Genomic DNA, 8,082 nt, shown 5'->3' on the forward strand with positions numbered 1-8,082 from the left:
GAAGGTAATTTATCACTTGGAGCAGATCTACCGCGATCCCTGCCTGACTGCTTTGCATTACAACAAAGATGCCGACCGACCAAATTTCTTTTTCTAACAACAGGTTGAACAAACTCACAACAGAGCAGAGCTGCACTACTAAACAACAGAAAGAGTCCCTAAGAAGCAGCACAGCTGTGTACAAATATCTTTATAATCGTGAACATTTGAACATTTTTTATATTTTCACCTCCTCCAAGGAAGTCATGTCTTGGTGGAGTTTGTGTGTCTGTCTGTACATCTCACTGCATTAAGTGTTGATGATGATCGGCATCATAATCTGGATGCACAAACTTTTAAAGGATTCTTTACCGGAACAAGCAGTTCCCTCCTGAACCAGCGGGTGGCAGCAGTGACTATTGACAGCTTCAGTATCGGACTCAGAAAGTCCAGCAGAATTATAATGAAGATAGAAACTCAGGAAAGGTGAGAGCCAAGCCTGGATCTGCTGATGAGAGAAGGAAGCAGAGAGCAGAGCAAACACCACACGCTGCAGACTGCGGCCTTATTTTGAAACTTAACAAAGGATTTCAGGGACTTTGATATCGAGGGAAAATTCATTAAAACAATTAATTTGCTAATGATCATTTGGCATGTCGATCTGATGCTTATTGATCCCATTTTCTGCGCCCTCAGACGGCTTTTCTACTTTCATTTATCTCAATCTAAACTTTTAAGACAAAGTTCTGTGTTTAACCTTTCTATCAGTTTTTGATAGATAGGATGCTCTTATTGGTGGTTATTTATGAAAAAGCCTTTATGCACTGAAACATGAACACAGGGTGCTGTTTGTGTAGAAATGTGTGGAATCAATAAAGGTTGAAACTACTGAGTAGAAGGTGAAGGTCGCATCATTTCACCTCCAAATAATCCAGTTCTGCTCTTCTTACCATTGCTGAACCTCTATCTTCTCCCTCTGAAGAGGGTTTGTCTTTCCAAACCATAATCAGGTTGATACGTCCATAAACAGTTAATTACTATGCGTACAAATGTTTTCTATCCCTGTAAGGGTCTGCTCACTATTTCACTGCATTCCTTTCACCGCGTCCAGCAGCCCAAACTGAGGCTAAAAGCCTTAACATCATCCAACAGCCCAGAAAGGAGGCATGGAGGTTATTATTCCTCTCAACTGTCCTCAGCTTTAACCTCCTTTCATGCAAATCTGTTCATTCAACCCTTTTAAATGTTTAACTGCAGCTGTCCGGTGCAGAATGACTCTTCCAACACCAAACCTGAACATAGAGCTTCAACCTTTAGAAGCAAAGACAAAGAAATTCTTGAACCGAGAATCAGTTTTTATAACCTGAGAGTGGAATTAAAGCTAAACAGCTCAGACCTCAGTGCTTTACTTCTGCAGGTGATGCATTTCATCCTCCTCCTCCTCCTCCTCCTCCTCCTCCTCCTCCTCCTCCTCCTCCTCCTCCTCCTCCTCCTCCTCACTGCCAGGCTGCCAGACGGGGAGACGCTCACCTGGCTGCTTCTAACAGGTGAAACCAGAACTGAGCTGAATTCCTCTCACCTCTGCTTTCTTGTGTTTATCAGTTTATTTCAAGAAAATAAAGGTGTGTTTAGTTTATGGACCAAAATGAGAAAAAATCACTACAACTTAGTAAACTTTTATTTTCATTTTGTAAAAACAGAGTGTCAGACGTTTCCATTTTCACCATAATTCACACCTTGGTGTTTTTCTAGGGGCTTTAATCCACCGGATGTAATAACGTTAAAGAGCTTAAACCAGATGAACAGTTTCTATTTGATGCAGTGGGATGTAGCTCCTCAGTGTTTCCAATCAGCTGATCTTATCCAATAAGCAGATCGTTTAAAATCAGACTTTGTTTTTTTATGTAGTTTCTTTGCTTTATGTTTGAAATCAGCTTAAAACTCCTAAAGTTTGGGTCATTAATCTGTGAGGATGAAGAGATTAAAAGTCTCTGTCTGGTTTTTATTGGCCAATGAAGCAATACCATTTATATAGGTTAGGATCTATTGGGTCTGGTTCTATGGGATCCTGCAGCGTGTTCTTTAATCTGGATGATTTTATAAAACATTGACTTCTGTCTGATACAAACCTCATTAGAAATGTACTTTATCTGTTTGTTTCATTTTAGTTTTTTTTTTTTCTAAATCTGCGAGTTAATCCACACAGATTAACAGTATTTGTCACGTCTTGGTTGAGGTTTGGAGGACCCAAATGCAGAGGCAGAGAGGCTGAGGTGAATACTAGTTTTAATGAAAAACTGGTAAACAAAGGCAGTCCAAAAATCCAACTAAAATGTAACAGACCAGAACCATGGAGACATCAAGGGAAAACACGTAGAAGGAGCCAGGGAGAGACAAGGGGAGACGATTGCAGCGATGACAGGACCAGCAACAACAGAGGAACCAACAAAGAGTGAGAGCAGAGGGAGAGCATAAATAGCTGACAGAGACAAAGGGAGGGCTAACGAGCAGACAAGGAGCAGGTGTGAGAGGAGACAACGAGGGAGCCAAGGGGAAAGGAACACACATACGAGGGCAGAGGACAACATGAGAACTAACATAAATCTAGAAATTACAACAAAATAGGAATTAAACCAATAAAAACTAAAAAACAAGGAGCAAAGTAAAGCACAACAGAACCAAAACCATGACAGTATTAGCCGTCATTAGGCAAATTTAGCAGCATAACCCTTCTGGTTAGCCTTTAGCTTTTAGCGGCTAACTGTGGAGGATGGAAACAGGACAGCGGCACATTGGAGAATCGGTGAGGGGAGAGGCAGCTGGCTGATGACTGTTCCTGAGATATAGAGGGACAATAAACCGTCCTTCTAGGGCTAAATCAGAACGGCTGCTTTAAGCCTCCTCAGATGTCGATGATTTCATCATCTTATCGTTCTTCCATTTTGATCAAAACAAGATTGTTTCCGCTCCTCTACCGCGCCGTAGCTCACAGCTATCTGTCCCTGGTTGGTTTACAAAAGTTCTGATTTTTTTAACTCCTGTGAAGTTAGCTCCGCCTACATCAGGCATGGTGGCGCTCTCAATGATGATTTCACCAAAATCTCTAAGTTCGCCTCCCTAGAGTCATGACCTTTGACCTTCCGTCCTCCATTTAGCGATAACATTCCCATTCTTAGCTCCAGCTGCTAACACAGCTTGATGCTGAGTAAAACAAGCTGCATTGCTCTGATTGGTGGTGCATGAGGCCCGCCGAGCTGTTTTCATCCACGAGGCCAGATTATCTCCTAGATTCCCGCTAGTTTCACAGCAGCAGGCGGAGTTTTGTTGTCCTGTTCATTTACCTTTGAATGATGCAGAGCAGCAACAGAAAACTGATGATGTAATGTTTTATGAACACATTTTTTAGACTGGAGCTCTATTGAAATCAATTATTTTGATCCCTTTTAATCTGAAAAAGAGTTTTCATGTTATATGAATGTAATCCTTAGAAACTTTCCTTTAAAGGAGGTGGAGCGGCCAGGTAGACTGTTTTTGTTCTTCCATGCTCAGATTATGACATTTATACCAAAATGAATCCAATGGCTTCATTGTTGTGCAGTCTAACACCAGGACAAAGTAAAGACACCTTTCATTAGGCTGCAGTCTTATTTTAATCTATTTAACTTGGTAACTAGTGGATCAGCAGAGTTGGTCAGAGGCTGGTCTAAGCTGAAGGGAGAATTTTCATCATGCTGTGTTTTTTCATGTGTTTATAATAACTTGTGGAAAATGTGATACTGGAAAGATTGGAACTGAAGGTTTTATTGATCCTCCAGATGTTTCTCCTCCTGTGATGCACTTTAAGGAGGCTATTTTACAGTAGTTTAAAACTCTTTCATCAGGTCAGTCAAAGAGGTTCATCCTACTGGGCTGTTTGAGCTCTAACTGGTGATCAGCTGTTCACCAGCATGACCACCTGGAGACGGTTTAAGATTCAAAGAAGCTTCTTCTGTTTAATGCTGTTATTGCAGATGGCTTCTCCTCTCCTTTAAGACGGATCATTACTGTCCTCAGGGATCCTCGACACGGAGGACAGCAGACTGTGAGATATGATTTGCTTTTAGCTCTGAGAACTGATCAATCTTCAGACTTTTCCTGTCTTCATTAAGAAAGTGGTTATTGATGCCATTTAGGGAAACTCCAGCACAGGCAGCCAGGATGGAGCAGATGGTAGAAGTTCCCTGGATTTACCCAAACAGGCTGAAATTGGAAGTTGTTTCTGCTCCTATTCAGGAGTCTTTGTCAGGTCGGTGGCTTCACCAGAGCAAAGTCTGATGAATTTATGCATCCAAGGCTTCTTCCTTGGATTTATCAATTAATCAGTCAAGATTTCAGTTTCGGTGCAAACTGTTCATCACAAACATTGGGGTGGGGGGGTGGGGGGCTGGAATGGGGAACGATTTACTGAGGCCATGCGTGAGGGCCCCCCCATGAGGCGGTTCTCTATAGTACTGCCTTTATCCCTGTGGGAAGATAGGAGCCACACTGGAGAGGGAGGCAAACATTTCAGCAGTGGCTCATATTGGAGGCTGGAGCCACTTGAAAGTCAATCTGACATTTGAGCATTAATTCAATTCTATTCAGTTTATTTCTATAGCTCCAATTCACATCATGTCATCTCAGGTCACTTTCCAGTTCACCAGATCATCCAGTCAGATTGATTCAAAGTTTTCTATTTAAGGAAAAGCAGCTGATTGCATCGACTCATTGACTCTTCAGCAATCCCTCCATTAGTTGTGTTCAATTTGTTCATGAACGCTGTCCACAGGCCATTGTCTTTGATAAGATGGAAGTTTATCAACCAGCTATACAGTTCTGGACGCATCCACAGATCTTCGCCTGTCCACCGCTGCCGGCTGTCATCTTAGGTTTAAGGTTCCTAACCCACATGCAGAACACACGCAAACAGGAGAAAAGTTCAAAGGTTTATTGAGATGACTCTGTACAGAGAATAAACAGATCCAGGGGGGTTAATCAGAGCCGGGCCTGGTCACGAGCGGGTTCACTGCAGAGGGGGACAGAGATGTTAGCAGATGTCCAGATTAATTGGCAGGATGTGAGTGAGCAGGACAGTACCTGTTCTGGGGTTTGAGCTGAGCGGCTGAGGGGGGTGACCTTGAGGGTCCAGAGGCTGTCGGCAGGCTGAGGGCTTGGCGGAGGCCGAGCTTGGTTCGAGTGTTTGCAGATTTCTGATTTGAGTTTCCCTTCTAGATTCTTCAGAGAGCGGACAGGCAGGTCTTTGGCAGGCAAGGTTCTCCAGGGTTCTTCAGAGATCAGACAGGCAGATTTCCAACAGAAGCAGAGAGGAGAAAACGGATCAGGTTCAGGTTTCAAGGGAGTCAGAGATTCAGACAGGCAGGTTGGCTCAGGCTTGCTAACCATAACTGGCAAACACTCTGGTACTGGAGAGACGTCCTCTGCCTCCTTAAGTACAGATCCCCTGATGAGTAGATGAGCGACAGGTGGTTGCAATCAGCTCCGGCTCCAGGAGATCTAGTACGCCCTCTGGTGGAGAAAGTGGACAGACCTCCAGATCCCAACACGGGCAGCCTGATCTATGCCCAAATTGCTGCCAACATCCTCAGTAATTGTAGATACATCAGGATTCCTCCAAATCCAAAGTGAACAAATCTGAGTATCATAATTAAGAAATCCATACATCTTTAATAACCTCCACTGACAACATTGTAGAACACACCATCATCCAAGGCTTCCAGGAGTCCATGGTCGGTCCCATGAAGTATGTCCCTGCTGGAAAGGAGGGGTCCCTTCCCCCTGTCTTCCAGTCAAGAAAGTTTAATCGATTGCATTGAGAGACCAGCTGACTCAGCATTTTAAAAATCCATAAATAAATAGAAAACAACTTTTGGTTGAAAAACATCAATTTTTTTTAATAACTAGATTTCAAATTATCATCCTAACAATAATCCAGCTTTATTGAGATTAGATTTTTTTACATTGTTCCACTAATCTAAAGGTTTACTACCACTATGAGTTGTGGAACAAAGGCTAAAAAGCCCCAATAAGTTACTTTCATCAACAACCACTTTAAAGGTGCTCACACAGTTAAACCTCAGGTTAAACCTGAGGTTTAAAACGAAGTCTAACCTGAGAATCTGATCAGATGTGTTGCCATATTTTTGGTCCTATTTCCTGTTATTTAGACTGTCCCTCTGTTTCCAACACACATGAAGCCATGCTTGGCTGCTTCCCTCTGATATTTAAGATGCAGCCGTCCGTAGCATCTAGCTCTCTTTGAGATGATAGAAGGCTGTCGTTCTGGTCTCTCTGCATTACACCTGATATAACCCACAAGCTTCAGCGGGGAAAATTAATCCTCCATTCAGTCTCCTTTTCTACTGTCTCTACAAGTTTTCACTTTAAAATTTCTATGTTATTGGTGGTTGGAGTGACGTATACTCTGTAAGTGGTTCAGGACAGAGCCTCAAACTCTGGCAAGTTTAAGGCAGGAACTCTGAATTACAGAAAACGTTGTGTCACAATGCAGTGATGAGTGGATTCAGTCATTCATTGTGTGATTTCTTACGTGCATTCAGTCTCTAAGGAAATGACCAACCCCTGCAGAAGGCATTAAGTGTAATGAGTCATAGAGGCCTCTCCTAAAAGACGATTCTTCCTGTTTCAGAATCATCGGTCATAATTAAATGTCTTAGATCAAACACATTGTAATGTCTGCCAACAGAAACACAAGCAGGATAATAGTGAAACAGTGGAGTTATGCAGAGGCCTGCAGGAACTCAGAGAAAATTACCCTATCTTTCAGATTTATAGTGTTAAAAATGTCCTAAAATGCAGTTGATTCACCATAAATTTGCTGGACATTAATCAGCTGTCATCATGGACTTTGTGGACTGGTGTTAGAAGAACCACCTGTGTCTGAACACCAGTAAGACCAAGGAGATGGTGATGGACTTCAGGAAAGGACCCCCACCTCACTCCCCATGAACATCCAGGAACACAGAAACTGTGGAGTTTTAAATCCCTGGGTGTTCACGGCAATAATAAACTGGACTGGACTCACAACATGTATGAGAAGGACCAGAGCCGCCTCCCTCCACCTCCTGAGGAGGCTGAGGTCCTTTGCAGTGATCAGGCCCCTGCTTCAAACCTTCTCTGACTCTGTGGAGGCATCAGCCCTCCTCTACGCTGTTGTCTGCTGGGCTCCTGGCAGCTCAGAGCGGGACAGAAAGAGACTGAACAAACTGGTGAGAAAAGCTGTTTCTGTCCTAGGCTGGACTCTGGACTCCGTGGAGGAAGTGGCTGAGAGGAGGATGCTGTCCAAGCTGCCATCCATCATGGACACCACCTTCCACCCTCTGCAGCAGACTGTAGAGGAGCTGAGCAGCTCCTTTAGTCAAAGACTTTTACAGCCTGTTTGGAAAAAAGGAGCTCTACTGCAGGTCATTCATTCCTGCTGCAACCAGACTCTACAATGAGACACTACTACCACAATAACTGCTACAATTTCTACTTAATACCCTGTTCAATATTCTATAAAATAAATCGACGGCAGGTAAAGGAAGTGAGTGATCAGATCAGCTATCATGGCAGATCACGACACATTGTTTGGCTCCACCTGTCTGAGCAGACTTTAACGTCATGAACATCAGCAAAGAATCGCCACAACAGAAGTAACTCCAGGCTTTGATGCAACTGAAAGAGAGGGAGAACAACAACTCTGTTCCCACTGAAATGTCAGTTTCTCTGCTGTGTTAACTTGTATTTATGCACAGCAGCGGTTCAGTAGCTAAATTAACATGCCGCACAACGCTCTGAATTTAAAAAACGCTTTCTTTGCCGGGTAATAATCTGTTCTGAATGTTGAAAGTTACTCCACTGATCTTTTTCCACTAAATGTTGATTTCTTTAAATGTTCACCTTCAATTGTGTCTGTTTTTTCATACATTTCAATCTCCAGGTTTGATAAATTACACTGTGTGTCCAAATGCTCCTGGCCCGGCGCCTCTGTCAATACCCATTGTGGCCCGCAAGTCAAAAAGTTTGCCCACCCCCGCTTTAAACACTCCGTTATATTAACTAATA

The sequence above is a fragment of the Cyprinodon tularosa genome, unplaced genomic scaffold (genome assembly GCF_016077235.1).
Source record: "Cyprinodon tularosa strain WSP-4 unplaced genomic scaffold, ASM1607723v1 ctg1211, whole genome shotgun sequence".
In the NCBI taxonomy this organism is placed as follows: Eukaryota; Metazoa; Chordata; class Actinopteri; order Cyprinodontiformes; family Cyprinodontidae; genus Cyprinodon; species Cyprinodon tularosa.